The sequence below is a fragment of the Chiloscyllium plagiosum genome, unplaced genomic scaffold, assembly GCF_037043375.1.
Source record: "Chiloscyllium plagiosum isolate Xiang-an unplaced genomic scaffold, Cpla_swu_hap1 HiC_scaffold_49, whole genome shotgun sequence".
NCBI classification, from domain to species: Eukaryota; Metazoa; Chordata; class Chondrichthyes; order Orectolobiformes; family Hemiscylliidae; genus Chiloscyllium; species Chiloscyllium plagiosum.
The window spans coordinates 11,212,526-11,235,684 of NW_028270187.1; the positions used below are offsets into that span (position 1 = coordinate 11,212,526).

At 43.9% G+C, this 23,159-nt stretch overlaps 2 long non-coding RNA genes across 2 annotated transcripts in view; both read right to left on the bottom strand.

Moving 5' to 3' along the window:
• The window catches only part of LOC148135538 (uncharacterized), a 334,519-nt gene that overhangs the window by 94,062 nt on the left and 217,298 nt on the right, over positions 1 to 23,159 (bottom strand). The window lies entirely within an intron of this gene.
• LOC148135545 (uncharacterized) lies at positions 232 to 22,968 on the bottom strand. Its single transcript, XR_015755077.1, has 3 exons — positions 22,485 to 22,968; positions 21,292 to 21,375; positions 232 to 383 (listed from the first exon to the last, which is right to left on the bottom strand). It is a non-coding gene; the product is annotated as an uncharacterized LOC148135545 (long non-coding RNA).

The window sequence follows — 23,159 nt, forward strand, 5'->3', positions numbered from 1 at the left end:
GTTGCTGGGGTTTTTCTCACTCCCAGAGCCACTAAAGCTGAGGTTCTGATTGGGAGTTGTCTCATTCCAGAGTGTGTAATGAGCGGAGGTACTGGACCCTACTTTCAACAGAAAGCCTTAAACAATGCCAGCGGGAATTACAACTCTAGCTCAGACAGGACAGACCTGGCCACTGAATGTTTCCAGTCCCAGCACCATCTGTTGTGATCAAGAGGGGTCCCAGAGGAACAATACTTAATGTGACCAGTTATTCCGACCACACAGTGCCAGGTAATCCATTCTTCATCCGTGATCAGTTCTCGTTCTGCACTGGGGTCCGGCTGAAAACTTGACATAAACACTCTTTAAAAACTTGCTTCAGAAACTCAGCAGGTCTGCAGCATCTGTGGAGAGAGAGAGAGAGAGTTAATGTTACAGGTTACAAACACAAAGTGCTGGAAAAACCCAGAATGGCAGCAGCTATGCAGGTTGGGGGGGGAGCGAAGAGGAGAGTAACATCCTTTCTCAGATAAGGGAGGCCTTCATAGCGAGAGGATTCAAGTCCAGGAGCAGGGGTGGCTGGCTAACCTGGAGAACTGTGTGCGCAGTTTGGGATCTCATGAGGTTGTACAGCAAAGGTTTCCATGAGTGATTCCTGGGATGGCAGGACTGACACATGGAGAGAGACTGGATTGGTTAGGATGATATTCACTGGAGTTTGGAAGAATTAATGGGAAATCCCATAGAAACCTCTCAATTTGAACAAGGACAAGACAGAATGAACACAGGAAGGGTGTACCCAGTGACCGGGTAGAGAGTCCAGAACAACGGGGTGACAGTCTCAAGGAAACTGGGCAGGACTGAGATGGGGAGAAATGTCTTCATGCAGAGAGTGGAGAGCCTGTGGAATTCTCTGCCACAGAAAGCAGTCAGGGCCAGAATACTGCATGTTATTCAGGAAGGAGTTGATAGAGTTCTTAGGGGCTAAAGATATAGCGCAGGGAGATACAGGATCAAGTTGGGTGATCAGCCATGATCTCATTGAATGGGCGGAGCAGGCTGGAGGGGCGAAAAGGCCTCCTCACGATCATATTTTCGATGTTTCTCTGTGAATGGCCCAATTGCTGCTGACAGGTGGAGGACAAAGGGAAGTTTTGCCTCAATATATGTAGGCTGTGGAAATGAATGTCAGTAATTTCTATTCGACAATTTCGAGAGATGTGAGTGCAGAGTGATCTTTTGAGTTTAGCATGGAATAGTTTGGGTTGGATTGGTGGGATGTTGTTAATGAGACAGGCTGCACAGAAACAGTGATGTCACTGCAATGGTGAGGATATGGAGTGAGGATATGGGGTTTCCCTCCAAATGGATGGGTGTTGGCAGGGGGTAAGAGCAACAGGGAACAGGAAACACTGGGGTTGGTGTTTGCTGAAGCAATGATGTTATTGACAGGAAATCCCTCTCTGAATCCAGCACAGGAACACAGCGTTGAAATAGCAGTACTCATTGTCTCACTGTTAGGTGATCCTTTCTCTAGTCACATTACTTCCCATTAAACTCCAGATCAGGAAACAATGTGGGTGAGACACTCTGGCAGGTATCGCTAGTGATTGTTCTCCAATTGGGACTCAGCATGGGTTTCAAATTAATGTTGATCACACAGAGCGTATGAGGGTGTGTGTATGAAAGAGTATGAGTGCAAGTGTGTTTGAGTGAGAGTATGAAGGTGTGCATGTGTGTCAGAGAGAAACACAGACATTCTCATTGATACACACACACACTTTCATGTGCACGCACGTAGACACTCACTCACTTCTGCAATGCACCTTGTAGACAACACTTGAGAAGCCAAACACCATCCAGAGACAACACAGCCCCTGCTTGATTGGCATCACATCCACTCTCTCCACCATCCATGTTCAGTAGCAGTGTGTACCATCTGTGAGATCCACTGCAGAAGTTCCTCAGACAGCACCTTCCAAACCCATAACCACTTCCATCTAGAAGGGCAAGGACAGCAGGTACATGAGAATACCACCTCCTGCAAGTTTCCCCCTGAGCCACTCACCATCCAACTTGGTAATATATCAGCTGTTCGTTTATAGTGTTGCTGGGTCAAAATCCTGGAATTCCCTCTCTAATGGTATTGTGGGTCTACCAACAGCACAGGGACGGCAATAGTTCAAGAAGGCAGCTCACTACCTCATTCTCAAGGGGTCAACTTGGGATGGATAATAAATTCACGGCCCAGCCAGTGATTTCCACAACCCACCAGTGAACTTAAAACAAACCATGGTGTGGAACGTGCTTTGTGAGGATGAGGGCAGGCTGAACAAGTGGCAGATGAAATTACTTTTTATGTCTCCCCAAGTAATGTGTTGTGTTCAGAAGAATGGTCAGCACAGTTATAAACGAAAGATTACAATTGGAATAATTGTTGCTTGCGCATCAGTCAAGGAATCCAGATTCATTTGCTAGCAGGTGAAGCTGAATATTTACAGTAAAACATGTTCTTTCTCCCTTACTTTCTCCAGCTGATTCTTCCAGCTATTCCCGGTGGCAGAGGTAAGTTAGTGAGGTAGTTAACAACTTGTAACAGCATTCAAACACTGTCCGAATGGGCTGAAAAATCACTCTGGGGTGCAAAGCCAACATTTTTACATTTATTAGACAAATTGGAGCAAATGGATCGTGGTGTCTGACTCGTTTGCAAATCTAAAGCATAACAGTTCAAATCGAGGACACTCTCTTAATTTCCTTTAGACTCTGAACTGAGAGTTGGTCAGTCCCATCAGTGGTGAGGTTATCCATTGCAGTTGGAAGAATTGAAGAAGGCAAGTTATCATCTGAACAGGAGAGAAAGTTCAAAATGTCAGTGCAAAGGGAACTGGATGTCCGTGGGGATGAATCTCAAAGCAGTGTATAGGCTACAGCAAGTCACAAGGAAGGCATTTAATGTGAAAGGAATGGAGTATTGAAGTAGGTAATTGTTACTGCAACTGTACAAGGGATTGGGGTTTCCACATCCGGAGTACTGTGAAAAGTTTTGGTCCCCTTCCTTGAGGAGGGATGAAGTTGAATTGGAGGGAGTTTAAAGGATATCACTGAATTGATTGCCAAGATGAAAAGGTTAGTCTTATGAGAACAGACTGGTACAATTTTGATCTCTTTACTTGAGGACAGATGCAGTTCAGAAGAGATTCACCCAATCATTTCCAGTGATGAAGGGTTTGCCTTAGATGAGAGATTGAGCGGTTTCTCTGGAGTATAGAGAGGAGAACTAACTATAAGATGCGAATGGGGGTATTGACAGAGGAGATGAAGAGAGGATGTTTGCTCTTGTGGGAGAATCTTGAGCGAGAGGTTGTCGGTTCAGGATGAGGGGCTGGGCAGATTGAAAACAGAGCGAAGGAGGAATGAAATCTCTGAAATGAGGAAGGGGTTGTAAATCTGTAGGATCACTCCCCACCCCCCAGGACACTGCATAAATTGGAGGAGGAGACAGACGGATTGTTAATCAGTGATGGGTCAAAGAGAGTGCTTGCAGAAAAGTGGGGTTGAGGCTGAGATGGGATCGAGACTGAGATGGGATCAGCTGCGATCATATGGAATAGCAGAGCAGGTTTCTCAGGGGCGAAATTGACTCAACTTTATCCTACACTGTATGTTCTTGTGGAGTTATACTGTTCGTTTGTAGCAAAACAACTAGGATGGAGAAAATGAAGTTTGATTTAACAAAATAGGTTTTAATTCATGAACATCCAAAAATAAAGACAAAATTGATTCAACACAAATTTGGGGAATGACGTTGGTTCAAAGAAACGGAAAGACAATAGATTTGGGGGGAGGGTAAAAAAACTAAAGCAGGTGTAGGAGCAGAGGGAGCCTGGGGGTATATGTCCACAGATCAGTGAAGGCGACATAACAAAGGGAGAGCAGTTAATAAAACACACAACGTCCTCGGCTTTATTAACAGGGATATAGAGACTGAGAACAAGGAGGTGATGTTGAAGTTATACAGACACTGGTGGACCTCAGCTGGAGTTTCAGAGAGGGAGAGAGAGAGAGAGAGAGAGAAATTTAAATCCACGCTGTCAATCTTACTCCACATTTCAGCCAATTGAGCTAACCCAACACAAAGCAGAGGGCAGAAAAGAAATTAATTCCGGTGACAGCACAAGCATTGAATGGAGAATATTAGATCGCATTGGAGATAAGCCTTTGATCTGATGGGTATTTCTTTGTAAGTGTATAACACCTCACCGACACAGGCTACAGAAGCTGAATTTAGAAATACATTTGATAAAGGGAGTTGGCCTTCTCTTAGCTGATTTTGTTCTGTTCTGGATACCTTATTTAAGGAAGGCTGTTCAAACCTGACAGTGTGAAGGAGATGGTATCCTTTTCATACAACAATGAGGGATTTTAGATGGAGTGGTGACCTTATTGAGGCGTTGAAAATTTGAACAATTCTGATGGGAAAACAAGTTATTGTTTCCCACTCATTTGTTTATTCGTAACTGGCTGGCTAGAATTTCAAGATTGTCAGTGCAAGTGTGAGATGTGGAGAAACTTATTGGGTTGTTGGGTTTGGAATGTGCTGCTTGGGAGGCGGATTCCATAGGAGGTTCGAAAAGAGAGCTGGATATAAATTTGATGATGTTAGTGGGCTACAGAGATAGGGCTGGAAAGTGGGACTAGCTGGGTAGCTCTTTCAAGAGCTGGTACAGACACGAATGGCCTCCTTCCGTATAGTAAAATACTATGATTCTATGAACATAGAAGTTCTGAACCAGATTCCGGACAATTCCAGGAGGTCATTCCTTGGGACCTTGGCTCAGTGACCTTGTTGCCAGGGATTTTTGCACGCAAACAGCAGCAAATTGTTGTCACGAGTGGGATTGGGACTCGGTTGGGTAATGGTCTGGAAATATTTCATTCCAAGGGAGGTGATGGGAAATCGACAGACCTGCAAGAAATTTTGAATATGCAGGAATCTGGTCAAGTCTATTGAATGGTGAGTGTGAATCTGTGAGCTGCTGATCCGACATCATCATGTCTTGGTCAGTGTTCATGCTGGTATTCATCTGATTGGGAAGATCAACAAAAACAAATCTCTGGCAGCGTTGGAAGGAAGTTTGCGTTGTTTCCTGAACAACAGAGAAGGTTGATGGTGGAGCGGTCATGATAGAGGTCTGTAAGATTGGTAGTGTTGTACAGCAGAGAGACCTACGGGTTCAGGTATATAATTCTTTGAGGTTTGTGTCACAGGTAGACAGGGTGTTTGAGAAGGTGTTTAGAACACTTGACTTCATTGCTCAGACCACTGAGTGTTGGGGTTCGGGAACCTGTTGTGGTTGTGCAGGACACTGGTGAAACCTGTTCTGGTGTATTGTGTCTGGTTCTGGTTGCCCTGTTAGAGGAAAGACATTTTTAAGCTGGAGAGGGTTCAGAAAGATATATCAGTATGTTGTTGGGAATGGAGCGTTTCAGTTATAAGGAGAGGCCGGATGGGCTGGGACTATTATCACTGGAGTGTAGAAGTTTGAGGGGTATAGAGGTTTATGAAATCATGATGGGCATAGATCAGGTGAATGGCAGGTGTCTTTTCCCAAGGGTTGGGGGGGGGGGGCGTTAAGACCAGGGGACAAAGTTTTCAGGTGAGAGGAGAAACATTTTTAAAAATGACATGATGGGTAACTGTTTTTTTATAGCTAGCAGTACACGTGTGGATTTAACTCCCAGACGAAGTGGCGGATAAAAGGACAGTTATAATGTTTAAAAGATATTTTGATAAGTACAAGAATAGGAAAGGTTTGGAGAGATATGGGCCAAATGCAAACAAGTGGGACGAGTTTAGGTTGAGATTATGATCGGCATGGACGAGTTGGACTGATGGGTCTGTTTCATTGCCATATGACTCTATGATGCTATTATGAGGGACATGGACAGGGTGACACCAAGCTGATGTTTCCCTTAGTCGAAGGGTCAGTAACAAGGGGGGGGACATCATTTTAAAGTGAAGGGTAAGAGGTTTAGAGAGGGATTTGAGGATTGTTTCACCCACATGATGGTGGGGATCTGGAACATGTGAAAATAAAATATTTGGACTTTCAGTTTCTATTTTAAATCACTAATTGCTCCGGTGTGTGGAAATGCCACTTTGTAACTGCAGGGGATTCCATGATTTATTAATGTGGAATATTTGTGTAAAGGAGCAGGAGGAAGCCATTCAGCCCCTTGATCCTGTTCCACCATTCAATGGCAGATCTGTGTCCTGACTCTATAGACCTGCTCGTGCCCCTATCCCCTTTAATAACTTTGTTCAACAAAAAAAAATTCTCTCTCAGATTTAAAATTAACAACTGATCCATCAATGCCTGCTGTTTGTGGAAGAGAGTTCCAAACCTCTCCCAGCCTTTGTGCGTAGTAGTACTTCCTAACATCTCTCTTGAACAGTCTGGCCCTAATTCTCCAGCAATGCCCTGCCTAGTTCAAGGATCCCCAACCAGTGGAAACACTTTCAATTTCTATACCGTTTTCTCCTGTTAATATCTTCGATCAGATCATCCCTAAACCCTGTAAATTCTGGACAGAACAGGCTTACTTTATGTAATCTCTCCTCATAACCTGAAGCCTAGGTATCAATCTTGTAAACTCATGCTGTACTCCCAGGCCAATCTATCCTTCCTCAGATGTGGTGCCCAGATCTGCTCCAAGTGGGGTCGAACCAGGGTTTTGTATAACTGCAGCATCCCTTCTGCATTCCTGCACTCCAGTCCTCTCAATATGAAGGCCAGCATTCGATTAGCTTTCATCAGGCAATGAATGTCAGAAATGAAAATAAATACAGAAATTGTTGGAGAAACTCAGCAGGGACAGATACTATTTGGCACCTGGGGACTGTCTGACTAATCATTTTGTTTACAAACCTCGAGATTCTCGAACAAGAGGCGTACTTTGAGAATTATTACTAAACGGCAGAAAATCAAAGGCTTTCAGTATATCTGAGGGAGCCTGTGTGTAATGGGTGTGACTCAACCTGGAGTTTGTAGCGTAGACCCTGGGATCCATCTGAAGAAGATAGAACAATATTGATTCTTCATGATTTTATTCCTTTATTTCTTAGAGGGATATGTATGGTCAGAGTCTTCCCTGATTGATCCATTCCAAGTATCTCAGTCTCAAGTCAGGAGTGTGATGGAATGCTCCCCACTTGCCTGGATGGTTGCAGCTCCAACAATATTCGAAAAGCTCAACATCATCGAGGGAAAAAGCAGTCTCCACTTCCTGGGAACCACATCCACAAGCATCCACTCCCTCTACTACCAATGCTCACTAGCAGCAGTACCAAGACATACTGCGAAAATACACCAGAGATCCTCAGGCAACATCTTCAAAACCCATGACCACTTCCATGTAGAAGGGCAAGTGCAGCAGATACGTGGAACACCCACCCTCTACAAGTTCTCCTTTGGGCCATGCAGTGTTCTGACTTTGGAATATAACACTATTCCTTCAGTGTCATTGGGTTAAAATCCTGGAATTCCCTCCCTCAGGGCAATGCATTTCTATCCATAGCACATGGACTGCAGCAGTTCAAGAAAGCAGCTTATCCCTACCTTCTTAAGTAGGCAACTAGGGATGAGTTGGGCAATAAACACAGGGTCCAGTGGGTGTTGTCCATGTGTCAAGAGTGATTAATAATAAAAAAAGTTGTCAATTATCCCAGTGCCTCCACCTTCCCTATGTGAGCTTGTTCTGGGAGGGTAGGCGCAAACTTTATAGTGAATGTCAATGTTATTGAGTCACCTGGTTCGTGAACTGCTTTGAAAATGTTTCTATATCGCCAAGAGCTGAAGTTTATATTACTGTTGGGTTGGGGCTGTGACCTTAATTATCACTCCATATTTAATTTTGAGGCATTGTTTTCTGTTATTTTAACATTCTGATCTTTAATCTTTTGGTTCACTTTGCTGATTGTTGTTTGATTATAGATAACTCCAAAACAGATAGCAGTTTGGTGTACTCAGTTTCCACCATCTCAAACCAAGAAAGGCTGGTAAAGAATATAATATATATATATATACTTTATAACATTTCTGGTTCAGTGAAAGTGGAGATTTTCTCTGGTTTAACTTAACCCTCAGAAACCCAGCCACATTTAAACATCGCTGGTGTTTCTCTTGCTTATAGCATGGAGCGAAGGTCTGCCCAAGCTTTTCGAATCTTTTGACATTTGACTTTATTAATCATCGATAGTGTTTGCAATCATCTAAATCATAGAGATGTTCCATCTCTCTCAACTAAATTAACAACAAGGCAGTGTGAATTGGAAGAGGGAACTGATGGCTAATTGCTTTATCTTTCATCTTGTTTTCAGGGAATACCTACTTTTTAGACCCTGGGACATCAATCTGTTGATTGCCTCAGTCCAACAGTGGTCCCTTCTGGCCTTGGTCTTTGGGGGCAAGGAGCCATTCACTCTAGGTCGAGCAGCAGACACGAGGAGCAGGGCCATTTCATTGTCCTGAGTGTTTCTTTGATGACACAAAGATAGCTAGAAGGATAGGTAGTATTGAGGAAGGGGTGAGGCTGCAGAAGGATTTGGCTAGGAGAGTGTGCCACAAAATGGCAGAAGGGGATGGAACAGATTGAAACAGGAGATGTTGAGAAATGGGAACATGGGAAGTTATGTACTTTAGTAGGAAGAATAGAGGCGTTGACTCTTCTAAACTGTGAAAAGGTTCAAAAATCTGCAGCACAAATGGACTTCAGAGTCCAGGTTCAGGATTCTCTTCAGGTTGACGGGCAGTTTCAGTTGGCAGTTAAGCAAATGGAATGTCAGCATTCATTTCAAGAGGTGTAGAATATAAATGCAGGGATGTATTGCTGAGGCTGTATCAAGCTCTGGTCAGACCATATTTGAAACATTATGAGCAGTTTTGGGCCCCCTATCTAAGGAAGGATGTGCTGAATGTGGAAGGAGTGCAGAGGGTATTTACAAGAACAATCCCAGGGATGAAGAGCTTGTAATATGAGGAGACATTGAGGAATAGGAGTCTGGACTTGATTGTGTTTCGAAGGGTGAGGGAGAATCTGGTTGAAACTTGGAGAATACTGAGAGGCCTGGGTAGAGTGGACATGGAGAAGATGTTTCCACGAGTAGGAGAGACTACTACCCGAAGGCACAGCCTCCGCGTGAAGGGGACTCCTTTTAAAACTGAGATGAGGAGGAATTTCTTCAGCCAGACAGTGGGGAATCTGTGGAACTCATTACTGCAGACGGCTGTCATTATGTCTTTAAGACAGATATAGGTTGTTGATCAAGAGGACGATTAATCGTTACAGAGAGAAGGAAGGAAAATAGGGTTAATAAACATATCAGCCATGATGGAATGGCAGAGCAGACTTGATGGGCCGAATGGCTGCTATATCTTCTGGTCTTGGTTTCGAAGAGACTAATGGATTGTGATGCATCACACAGTTTAGGCCCTCAGATTCAGAGCTTTCTGAGCATGTGCTATGAGCCAGCCACACTAAAAAGTGTTTAGGCAGCTGGACGATCAACACAACATGCGGGCTAGGAGCCCTGGGGACCCTGCTTCCCCCATTCTATGCAGCTGCGGTTGATCTCATCCCAGCCTCACTGCAAATTCCTGCCCCCTCCCTTTAACCCCTCACTGATTAACAATCTGTCTGTCCCCTCCTTCAATTTATTCAGTGTCCCGACATGCCCCCACATACTGGGAAGTGAATTCCCAGAGATTCCCACCCCATCTACCTTGGAGAGAAGCCATTTCTCAACATCTCCTGTTTCAATCTGTTCCATCCCCTTCTCCTGAAACAATGACCCTCTCGTTCTAAATTGTCACACCTGAGGAAACATCCTCTCTGTCTCCTTTGTCAATCCCATCTCCTTTACCACCCTATATCCCTCAGCTGGATCTCCCTTATTCCTCTAAACTCCAGGACATATTGGTCTTAACTGCTGAATCTCTCTTTCAACGACAAACCCCTCATCTCTGAACGTGAAATGTACGAAATCACGCGAGATAGTATCTTGGATGTAGAATACACATCTCAAAGTGAGTTAGTCATAATTTCTGAGAAATCTGCAGACCAGAAAAAGGCCAGAGTCTGTGCTGGTCAGAAACAACCATCTCGATATTCTCTTATCCCATTTCCCCAGCACTTGGCATCACGAGTGCACATTTAAATCCTCCTTCAATCTGATGAGAGCTTCTGAATCTTCCATCCTTACAGGCAGTGACTTACAGATTGCACACTACCCTCTGGATGAACAAGATTTTCCTCACATTCCCTTGAAACCTCCTGGTCCATACATTCAATCTGTACCCCTCCCCCACCTCTGTTAAGCGGGGAAAGTTTCTTCCTGCCTCCCCTATCTTCATCCCTCATCATTTTATACATCCCTCTCTTTCAATCTACTCTGCTGTAAGGACAACAACCCCAGTCTGTCCAACCTCTCTCAATCACAAACTCTCCAGCCACCAAGGCAATATGCTGGTAATTCTCCCTGTGCACCCTCTCCCACTTCATTTAGATATGTACCATTGGTAAAGTGTCTTCACTTTTATTTTCAGCTCACTCCAATAGTGCATCAGGGAGGAAAAATACAAGTTATTTTGTAGTGAAAAAGAGGGCAGTTAATTTTTAATCAGCAAAGTTATGTTTTTAGCAGGTGATTAATGTAAAGTCACTATTGTCTCATTAGTGAGAGGGAGAAAGAGGTGTGGGGGAGAAAAGGCAAACAACTGTTTTATAGTTTAAACTGCGGCACACCACATCTAAAGCACAGGGAATGATCACTCACAGCAATCTCTACCAGACCAGCAATTGAACGCATGCTGTCAATATGACTGTACATTGTAAGTCAACAATAGAATCAACTGAGCTAACCAACCCCTGCATGGCCAGCGGCAAAAACATTGGGTGGCACAGTGGTTACCATTGTTGCCTCACAGCGCCAGGGTCCCAGGAACAATTCCAGCCCTGGGTGACTGTTTATTGGGAGTTTGCACATTCTCCCCTTCTCTGCATGGGTTTTCTCCAGATGCTCCGGTTTCCTCCCACAGTCCAAAGATGTGCAGTTTAGATGGATTGGCCTTGCTAAGTTGCCCATAGTGTGAGAGTTATGCACGCTAAAAGGTACAGTCATGGGAAATGCAGGGTTACAGGAGAGGTGGTGAGTCTGGGTCGGATGCTATTCAGAGGGTCAGTATATGGTCCTGACAGGCCAAAAGGCCTGCTTCCATGCTGTAGGATTCTATGATGTGCAGGTTCGAGGGATTGGCCATGGTTAATGCAGGGTTACAGGGGTCGGGTAGGGGTCTGGGTGGGATCCTCTTCACTGGCTTAGGACGGACTGGATGGGCTGAATGGTCTCTTTGCACACTGTATGTATTCTGTCGACATCAATGTTTAGCTCAGTGGTGTGCGGCAACTTGTTCTGGTCTCAATTTTGATGAGATTCACTTTCCGTTTCTGAAATAATGGGGAAGCAAAATCCTATATTTTCAGCTCCCCAGGGTATGTCCTGCAGATGTAAATTTGAATCTTGCTTTGGCAGTTGGTGGATTTAGAATGCGATTTTAAACAAAAACAGATCTGGAGTTAAGACTGTAATGATGACTGTTGTCAGGAAGAAACAACCATCTGGTTCAAAATTGAAGACTGAGGTGAGGAGGGGTTTCTTCTTTCAGAGGGTTGAGAGTCGTTGGAACTCCTTGCCACAGAGAGCGGTGTGTGGAAACAGGAGCAGGAGATTCTTGATCAGTCAGGGAATTGAGGGTAACATGTTAAGTGCAGGAAAATGAGCGTGAGGAATGGGGCATCAGCCACAATGCTATTCAATGGATGAGCAATTCGAAGGGCCGAATGGCCTTCTCCTGTTCCTGTCTGCGATGGTCCTTAAAGGAGTGAAATCTGACCTCCCTACCCGCTCTGCTCTGCACATGATTCCTAACCCTTTGCAAACTCTTCACTGCCTTCTGGCTGAGCAAGTCGATTGGTTCAAGGACATTTCGGAATTGCATCCACTTCCCACCTTGGCAAAGATGGCCACATCCTGTTCAGAGTACACAGAAATATATTTGTCACGGTCAGTTTTTGATTTGTTCCAATCATGTGTTTTGCCAAAAGAAATTGGTCTGTATAATGACCCCACATATTCACAGCTCCTCCTGTACATTCAGGCAAAGTTTGTTATTCTCATCCATTTTCATAGAGTCATGCAGCACAGAAACAGGCCCTTCAGCCCAACTCACCCATGCTGACAACGTTGCCCAAACTCAACTAGTCCCATTTATCTGCATTTGACACATATTTCTCTGAACCTTTCTTATCCATGTTCCTTTACAAATGTCTCTTCCATGTAATCGTACCTGCCTCTACCACTTCCTCTGGCAGCTCTTTCCATATTCTCGTTGCCTTCTGTGTGATACATTTGCCTGCCAGGTCCCTTTTTAATCTTTCCACTCTCACCTTAAACCTATGTCCACTAGTTTGGGACACCCCGACATTGGGGAAACAACTATACCTATTTACCTTTTCTGTGCCCCTTGTGATTTTATAACCTCTATAAGGTCACCCCCTCAGCCTCCAACGCTCCAGGGGAGAAAAGCTCCGAGCTTATGAAGCTTCTGCTTATAACTCAAACCCTGCAACCTTGGTAACATCTTTGTAAATCTTTTCTGTAACCTTTTGAGCTTAACGACGTCCTTTCTACAGCAGGTTGACCAAAACTGTACACAGTATTCTAAAAATGGTCTCACCAACATCCTGTACAGCTATGACATGATGCCCCAACTCCTGTCGTCAGTGCTCTGACCAGTGAAGGTAAGCATGCCAAATGCTTACTTCACCACAGTGTCAAGCCGCAATGCCACATTTAAGGAACTGCCTTCCTACACCCCGTAGGTCTGTTTGTTCAGAAACACTCCCCAGACGATAACATCAATAAAGATGTATCTAGACAGATGCATGAATGGACCTCTCGATATTCTGTAAGTTTAAATCAGGTTCTCTCTCATCTTTCTAAACTCCATCGAGTTAAGAACCAGAGTCCTAAACCTCTCCTCATATGAGAAGTGCTTCATCCCTGGGATTTTTCTTGTAAACCCCCTCCTGACGCCCTCCAAGTTCAGCACATCCTTCCTGAGATAGGGGGCCCAAAACTGCTCACAATGATCCAAATGTGGTCTGACCAGAGCCTTTTCCAGCCTCAGCAGTACATCCCTGCTCTTGTATTCTCACCCTCCCAAGATGAATGCTAACATTACATTTGCCTTCCTAAGCGCCAACTGAACCTGCCTGTTAACCTGAAGAGAATCCTGAACTCGGACTCCCAAGTCCCTTTGTGCTTCAGATTTCCGAAACCTTTCCCCATTTAGGGTTGTCCCTTTAAAGAGCCTTTCCCCTGAAGCAGCTGCTAACGGTCACTTGGGGCACGAGGCGGCCGTTAACCGCCATCTCGCGCGGGGCCTGAAGCTAAAATGGCGCCGGGGCCACGCGGGAAGAAAAAGCGCCGAGGGAGAGCGGACTGTGTCAACATGTCCCGTTCCCGAGGGTCAGGATGGTGGTTATTGGGGGGTGGAGGGGGACAGGAGAGATTCCCCCCCCGGTGAGGTATATTGTACAGACCGCGAGGTCTCTATCTCTCTCTGTTGGACTGTCTATGACTTGCTTTAACACTATGTCGATTAATCTCGATGATCTTGTGCCTCTTTCTGACTCTGACTATGTTTCTATATAACTCCATATGCCTGTGTGTGTCTATGTCTCTCTCTGTTTCTCCCTGCCTCTCTGACTTTCTCAGTGACTCTGTAACTCTCTCTGACTGTATGGTGGGAGTACTGTTTGTTGTTGAACACCACAACAACTCGTGCCTAACAGTTTGGTTTAATCACAGGCATCCCTGTGTCAGTCCTAGAGCTGAGTGTCCACACTGGAAATGAGGTAGTGGAGGGAGACAGCACCTCGTTAAACCAGTCGTTTCGACCCCAATTCAATGTATTTTCTACGAGGATGGTGAGGAGGTTGACTGGGAATACTCCAACCACTGCAGAACCGTACACACAACCATCAACATCAGCAAACGTCAAGAGGGCAATTAGCACTGTGCTGTTTCTAACCAGCAGGCAGGGTCTCCTGAATAGCAAATTTATCGCCATTCCAGTGAGCTTTTAAGCAAATCTATACAAATCGACATTATCAGAGCAGTGTGATAGCACTGGGGAAGCATGCAGAGAGAGATTTACCAGGTTATTGCCTTGGGGGCTAGAGAGTTTCAGTGATGGAGAGAGATTGGACAGACTGGGTTTGTTTTCCTTAGAGCAGAGCAGATTGAGTGTGGGACCTGATGGAGATGTATAAAGTGATGAGGGGCATAGATGGGGTAGACAGGAAGAAACCTCCCCCGCCCCCTTGAAGGAGGGATCAATGACTGGGGGAGGGGCATAGATTTAAAGCAAGGGGTAGGAGGTTTCAAGGGGGATGTGAGGGAAAACATTTTCACTCAAAGGGTGGTGGGGATCTGGAACTCACTGCCTGTCAGGGTGTGAGAGGCAGAAATCCTCATCATATTGAAGGACGATTTAGATGTGCACTTGCAGTCCAAGGCTAGACTCACATTAAATGGTCTTTGATGTTTCATATGTATATTGCTGCAGAAATAGGGACTTGGATAAGGTGAATAGTCAAGGTCTTTTCTCCGGGGCAGGGAGTCCAAAACTAGAGGACATTGGTTTCAGGTGAGAGGGGAAAGATTTAAAAGCGACCTGAGGGATAACTTTATCACACAGAGATATGTTTTTTGGTGGTATGTTTTTTGGAATGAGCTGCCAGAGGAAGTGGCAGAAGTGGGTACAATAACAACCTTGTAAAAACAATGACTGCAGATGCTGGAAACCAGATTCTGGATTAGTGGTGCTGGAAGAGCACAGCAGTTCAGACAGCATCCGAGAAGCAGTAAAATCGACGTTTCGGGCAAAAGCCCTTCATCAGGAATAAAGGCAGAGAGCCTGAAGGGTGGAGACATAAACTAGAGGAGGGTGAGGGTGGGGGTGGGGAGAAAGTAGCATAGAGTATACCAGGTGAGTTGGGGAGGGGATGAAGGTGATAAGTCAAGGAGGAGGGTGGAATGGATAGGTGGAAAAGAAGATAGGCAGGTAGGACAAGACATGGGGACAGTGCTGAGCTGGAAGTTTAGAACGAGGGTGAGGTCGGGGTAGGGCTCCCAATGTGGTCTCCTCTACATTGGGGAGACTGGACGCCTCCTCGCAGAAAGCTTTAGGGAACATCTCCGGGACAGCTGCACACATCAACCACACCACCCCGTGGCTCAACGTTTCAATTCCCCCTCCCACTCTGCCGAGGACATGGAGGTCCTGGGCCTCCTTCACCGCTGCTCCCTCACCAACAGACGCCTGGAGGAAGAACACCTCATCTTCCGCCTCGGAACACTTCAACCACAGGGCATCAATGTGGACTTCAACAGTTTCCTCATTTCCCCTTCTCCCACCTCAACCTCGTGTATGGAATGCTCTGCCCCAGAAGTCTGTGGAGGCCAAGTCTCTGGATACTTTCAAGAAAGTTGGATAGAGCTCTGAAGGATAGTGGAATCAAGGGTTATGGGGATAAGGCAGGAACAGGATACTGATTGAGGATGACCAGCCATGATCATAATGAATTGTGGTGCTGGCTCGAAGGGCAGAATGGCCTACTCCTGCACCTATTGTCTATTGAAAGGATGTTCTTCGCTCTGACAGCAGTAACATACCTGCTGTTTGTTGGAAGCAGCTGGTCACACTTGGCTCTGTACCGAGGGAATATTACATTGTCTTGGTCCTTTGAGTACTTGCGTGGAGGAATATAGAAGAGAGAGCTCCAGTAAATCAACATCAGTTGTGACTGGCAACATCAATGTAACATTCAGTTAATCATCACTAGGATGTTTTTGTTTAAAGCCAGCAATTTAAACAGAACCACGGGTCTGATTCCACTCCTGCTGAGCTGCTCCCTTGTCCATTTTTTCTTAAAATTCTAATACCAGTTGAGTGAGATTCAGAAACTAAACAACACCCATACAGCTCCACGAATGGAGCCATCTGATGCAAGTGGGTATGTGAATATGTGAGTTTAGTTGTTGATCTATGCCTGTCAGTTCCGGTTTGGAGAATGTGTGGGTGTAGTTATCAAACTGTAACTTTCTGTATATGGTAAATATATTTACATATTCACACAGCATTGACTGGTCTGATCTCATTGATAACTGGAGAATTATAAAAATAATACAGCTTTGGGGTGGGGGGTGGGGCATTCAGCCCATCTTGTCCATGCCTACATGCCCTTTCTCATCCCACCATCCTGGCACCGCCTGTAACCTTGCAGTGTGGAACACTTGAGGCTCAGTACCAGGGCATTTGTTTAAAAATATGTAAGGTCTTTGCCTGCACCACCAAATCAGGCACCGAATTCCAGATACCCACCACTCTCTGCATAAAAAATAATTTTTGCTCATAAATTCTAATCCTACAGCCACTTAACTTGAATCCGTGATCCCTGGTTTTTGAACTCTCTGCTAAAGGAAACAGGTTTCTCCTGTCTAATGTCTCCCTCTGAAAATGTGTTGCTGGAAAAGCGCAGCAGGTCAGGCAGCATCCAAGGAGCAGGAGAATCGATGTTTCGGGCATGAGCCCTTCCTGAAGAAGGGCTCATGCCCGAAACGTTGATTCTCCTGCTCCTTGGATGCTACCTGACCTGCTGCGCTTTTCCAACAACACATTTTCAGCTCTGATCTCCAGCATCTGCAGTCCTCACTCCAGGACTAGATTTTTAACTCTAGTTAGTTAAAAATCACAAAACACCAGGTTATACTTCAATAGGTTTATATGGAAGTGCACAATTTCAAACTGCTGCTTCTTCATCAGGTAGCTCACTATTTAGTACTGTAGACCCCAGTACCCATGGGGTATATGTTCCAAGACCTACAGCGGAAACGCAAAATCACAGATAGGTGCAAAACCATTCATTTAAATGGGAAATATACCTTCCGGCAGTCTCCTGGTCCCTAGTTCTGGAACATTTCCTTTTATATGCTCAGACCACTGTAAACCACGGGTACGTGAAACCGCGATAACTGGACCTGCAGATATGAGTGTCGCCCTGTATTCCTTAATCATGGCACCACTGTTCCAAGGAATACCATTCCAAACTCTCCAATCTCTCCTGATAGTCACAATTCACCAGCCCTGGCAACATTCTAGTAATTCTCCTCTGCACTCTCTCCACAGCAATGACGTCCTTCCTGTAATGTGGTGACCCGACTGCACACAATATTCCTGTTGTAGCCACCAGTGCCTCACACAGTTTCATTGTTATTTCCTTATTTTTGTATTCAACCCTCTGCCAATGAAGGAGAGCATTCCATGTGCCTTCTTTACAGCCCCTTCTATCTTTAGGGACCTGAGCATTTGCACACTAAGATCTCTCACTTCACCTGTCCCCCTCAGTATATTCCCATTTATTGTCGATTCCCATTTACCGTCTGACTTCCCAAAATGCATTCCCTGGCACTTATCAGAGCTGAACTCCATCTGCCACGTTCTTGCACACTCCACCAAACCGTCTGTATAGTTTTGGAGCATACAGCTATCCTCCACACTATCCACTACACGGTCAATTTTTGTGTCAACTGCAAATTTCACAAATTTGCCCAACATACGCAACTCCAAATCATTAATGGATAAAACAAACAGCAGAGGGCCCAACACTGAGCTATGCAGAGCAACACTTGTAACAGCTTTCCATTCACAAGGGCCACCATTGACCATTATCCTTTCTTTCCTGTGACTGAGCCAACTTTGGATCCAATTCAACACATTATCCTGACTCCCTCAGGGTATTACTTCTTGGAGCAGTCTGTTGTGATGCTGCAAAAGACACAGGTTCTGAAAAGTCGGAGTTGATGGGTTTTAAGGCCATTCTGATTTTGGTAATGCCTCAGGCTTCCACGTTTTTAAGAAGAACACTTGTACAATGAAAGGGGAGTGGCCCAGTTTTCCCAGCTCAGCTTTTCTCTGGCTTGATTTGGTTTTTGGCTGTCTGGCTATTGAAAGCAGTCTGGCAGTTGAAAAGGTTGCTGAACTCAAAGAAGCAGGTCCATGATGGTACTCTCTCTCTGACATCTCTCCTGTAAGACCCTGTGTTTGACTTTACCTTTTGTGGCAAGGGGTATTTATGGGGATTGTTTTAAATGTTGGGAACACCATCATTAAGTTGGTATAGTCTGTTGGGTTTTTGGATTTTTAAGTTATTTAGTATTCTGCTCTCTTTTGTTTGTGTATCATTCAGTAAATGTGTAAATCAAACTGTTTTGTTTAAAACTACTGGTTTGACCCGCTGCATCCCTCCTGGAATATCTTCATTACACCCGCTTAAAACAATTAGCAAAGTTAGGGTCTGGGTTACTTTCTTGAAATGTTTGGAGGGGATCTGGCCTTTTCCATAACAGATTGGGGGCTGTTTGCAGAATTTATTTTGTAGTTCTGATTTGGGATTTGATTTGTTGGATTCGAAGGCAGCAAGTGGTAAGTCTTAGCGTCTTTTGTTCCGGGTGTTGGAATTCAATTGGTTTAAACAGCGCTTGGAGAAAGTGAGGACTGCAGATGCTGGAAATCAGTGACGAGTGTGTGTTACTGGAAAACCAAGCAGATCAGGCAGCATCTGGGGAGTAGGCGAATCATGTTTGGGCATCAGCCCTTCATCAGGAAACAGTGTTTGGGATAGCAATGGCTCTTTGAGTCATCAAGAGTTTTCTGGCGGTGGAAGGAGTGGCGTCAGATTTTTGCAAAAAGTGATTAATAACAAGCTGCTGGAATTAGCAGACAAGCTGGAGGTCAACTGCCTCCTTCCATGAGGAAAAGGGGGAAAATTACAGTCATAGCTCACCATTTAAATTTGCTGGAAATGCCATCAGAATCTTTAGGGATGGCTAACATTTAATTGATAATGAAACAATTCGAGTCAGAGGCAAAAGTCAAGGAAAGGGCAACAGAAACGAAACAGTTTGAATTACGATTAAAAACAGAAGAGAGGTAGAAGAGAGAAAAGGAGAGAGAGGAAAGGAATAAAGAGGGAGTTTGAATTTTGGTAATTGACGCTTCGACAGGAATTCAAAAATTCACTTCCTGATGTAATGAGAACTCACATGTAAGAGCAGACAGTTAAAACAGTAAGACTGACATCAGAAATGGCTGATGATTGAGTTGATCAATCAATCAAAATTGGGCTGCCAAAATCAATTTCAATCCATGAGGGATAATAATTGTGGATAAGAGAAATTCTCACATGGAAAGTAAAAAATAGATCTCTGTGAAGATCATAAGAATAATTTACCACAGGGTAAAAAGGAAACCCTTGAAGGGGAAAGACATGTGAAAAAGCTTTGGTGTTTTCAATGAAGTAGGCCATGGAATCAGTATTAGCTGGTTAGGAAAAGCACTGAGAAACCAGATGTAGGAAAACAGGATAAGCCAGTGAATTTTGTTGGAGTGGTAACAGAGAGCACTGTGGAGACTAGAAAGCTGCACCAGAATGTACAAGCTGGTTGGAGGTTGTTTATGGAGGAAGTGCCAGATCTTCTTAAACCATACACCGTGAAGGTACAGTTTACTCGCATAGGCCAGGAGCAACAGGAAAAGAGGTAGCAATATTCAGAGATATAAGGATCCTCTCAATCTGTGATGCTAAAATATGAAGATATATGTACCTCTAAAGGACTATTGCCAGAAAAGGTATGAGTTACTGGAATTCACATTGAAATAAGAAATGCTCAATTGTAAGAAGTGAGGTTAGAGTGAAGAGGGGAGAAGTCATAGTAGGAGTACTGGACAAACTTTCAGCTCCGGGAATACAATTTGTCCTTGATAATGATGTTGCTGATTCACTGGTGGGAGTGATGATTGTGGTTGAAAAGCCAATGGAAATTCAGGCAACTGGACTACTGCAGGACACACATCCTGGGATTTTTCCTGAATGTGTGGTAACGACGTCACAAATTCACCAGTTGAAACAGGAAAGATCAAAGAGTACAGATAAGAATGTTGAAGGGAAATTAGCAGAGACCCTGTTTGATAGATAGTTGAGACAAACCAGGAACAGAGATGACAAAGCAGACATCTTTAGCTCAGGTAAATTAACTGAGTTACAGCAAAAAGATGAAAATTTAAAGCATTGTATCAAAAGGCATACACAAAATGAATCCAAATGTATCCCTGATTGTTATTATCTTAAAAATTTTGTCTTAATGAGGAAATGGAGAACATCATATTCAGGCAGATGAGAAGTGGGCAGACGTTTATCAAGTTGTATTGCCAGTGGGTTATAGAAAGGACGTGTTGTGAGTAAAGCACACGAGCTACCTGTATAGATTGTCTGTTTGAAATTCATGTTATTTAATTGTCATCTCGGTATGTGACAAGTATTCAGTCAAGGGTTAATTCTGTCCTTTTCAGTCACCCAAACTCCATGTAAATATACTTCACCCCGGTTGGAGAATTTGAGCTGTAGTCAGAGGCTGAACAGGCTGGAACTGTTTTCCCTGGAGAGTGACCTTATAGAAATTTATAAAATCATAAGGCACATGGAGAAGTGGTGGAGCCTGGTACAATTATAACATTTAAATGGCATCTGAGCGAGTATAATGAGAAAGCCTTAAAGCTTGCCCTTAAATACTTAGACTAAATGTAATGTTGAATTATAGAACACAAGAAAATAAACAGGGCAGGCAGGGAGGCATCAGGCCACAAAAGGGGGAACCTAGGATGTGCAGAAGATAAAAAAAATCTGTTCTCACCAAGTGATAACAGGATGCTCTAAAGCAATTAAGAACATTTGCCTTAACATCAATTAATCTATGTAAAAAAAAAGACACAGAGTGATAACATTCAAAGTTGGTAACTTATGAATTTAATGACAGTATTTGATTGTGATCTCGGAAACTTTGTATCATCTCAGAAGCATGTCAAAAGCCTTGTAATAAACGGTCAGGTCCTATCAATTATAATGGATTCTTATTGTGTGTGTGAGTGAGTGAGTGACAGTGTGTGAGTGCGTGTGAGAGAGAGATGAATGTTTGGAATTTATTTGCATTTTGGCACTTTATGCTGATTTTGAGTAGCCATCACTGATTATGAAATACAAACTCTAAAATGTAATATTGAGAAGCACTTGTTGGGCCGAAGGGCCTGTTTCCATGCTGTAAATAATCTAATCTAATCTTTAATTTACTTGGTGTTCCTACACACCACGACTGACCCTCTGTCAATTCTAACTCGTCAGATCTTCTGTCTTCTTTGAATTTGAAACACAACCCTGAAAAGAAAGCATGTTTAATTTGAGACTAATGAATCATTTCAAATGTAACCTTTCAGCCTCAGTTACAGAATGATTTTGTGCTAAAGATAAAAAGCAGGAGTCTGCTCCTAGCTTAAAAATTATTCTAAACCTAACATTGAAGAGATTCTGACACAATCTATCAGGAAGCCATTTAATGGTCAAAGTTTGCCCTCCTCTCTAAGATGCCATTTTAGAAAACAGTGATATCTGACATGCAAGCTGTGTAAGGTTACCTTATGACCTCTCCCATTTAGTTTAGACTGATACCTCTTTATGACAGGGACCAATCTCACCAACAGGCACTGACTCGGCTGGATCTGTTTTTCCCCCTGATGGATGGCTAAGGGCCTACAGGAGTGATCAGTTAAGCGAATACAGACCTTTTTTGTAAAGTTTTGTAAAAAGGAAGCCTGTTTGAGACAGAAGAGTGGAGCAGCCTGCAAGGGCTCTTAAAGGAAGAGCTGGTATCCTACTTTTCTAAGGTTTTAGAACCTCAGCTAGCCTGGCTTATCGGTGTAAATGTTATGGTGTAACACTGATACTATTGGTAAATAAAGGGGAAGGCTAAAATTAAACTAAACTGTTTGTAAGAGGTTTTTATTCCAGTCTACCAAAGTGTATGATCTCCAGGACGAACCAAGAGAGGCTTATAGATCTGAGTCCACAAGGGACTCCCTGGGCTGTCTCAAATCTATACTTGAACAATATGAACAGGAAGAGTTTAGAGAGAGGTGGGTTAAGTGCTGGCAAATGGGACCAGATTAGATTAGAATATCTGGTCGGCATGGACAAGTTGGACCGAAGGGTCTGTTTCCACGCTATACGTCTCTATGGCTCGACGACTCTTCGGTAACTCTTGTCCTGTCAGTGAGCACAGTTTCCCTCCATCTCTATACTTAACCCCTCCTTCACGGATGGTTGTTGAAACAATGCAACAATGTGGCCTACTTGTCTATCTTCATTGTAACTTTGAAAATGCTCTTAATAATTACAGATTTTAATGTTGTTCCTGAATGTCTATTTTGGATGAGGATTCAGTTTATCTATCTTCAACACTGGTGTGTAAACGTCAATGGGCTACATACCCTCTGTTTGTTAGAGGCAGCTGGTCACTCTTTGCTTTGAACTGAGGAAGTATTACAGTGTCTTAGTCCCTCAGGTATTTTTCTGGAGGAAGACACAGGAACACCACCTGTAAATCAACATGAGGCTAGTCTGGCAATATTGAACTGATCATTGTCACATTCATTGCATCTTCATTAGGATGTGTGTTGTTTTTTTCTTTAACTCCAACAACTTAACCAGAACCACGGATCTGATTCCATTGTTGCCCTGAGCTGCTCCTTTTCTGGGGATTGTTTGTTTTTCATGTGATTCGACACCAGTTGATTTGGAGATGTTGGTGTTGGACTGGGGTGTACAATGTTACACATCAAGTGCTTCCAAAAAAATTGTTGAACGAAAACCTGGTGTTGTGTGATTTTTACCTTGATATCAGTTGAGTGAGATCCAGAAACTGAGCAACAACTGCCCAGCACCATGAGTGGGAGTACTCAACCACCAGGATGCTTACACAGTTCAACATCCAACTCCCCAACTACCTGTTAGAAATAGGAAAAACGGCACTATTTCTAATGTTTTTATCAAGACCCCAGTGTATGTCCTTTTACAAAAGTATCCCATTCCTACAGTTGGTCCACACTACCTCAAGAAAGAGCGGAAAACAGATTCAAAATAAAACCGGGTTCAGAGGATTGTAA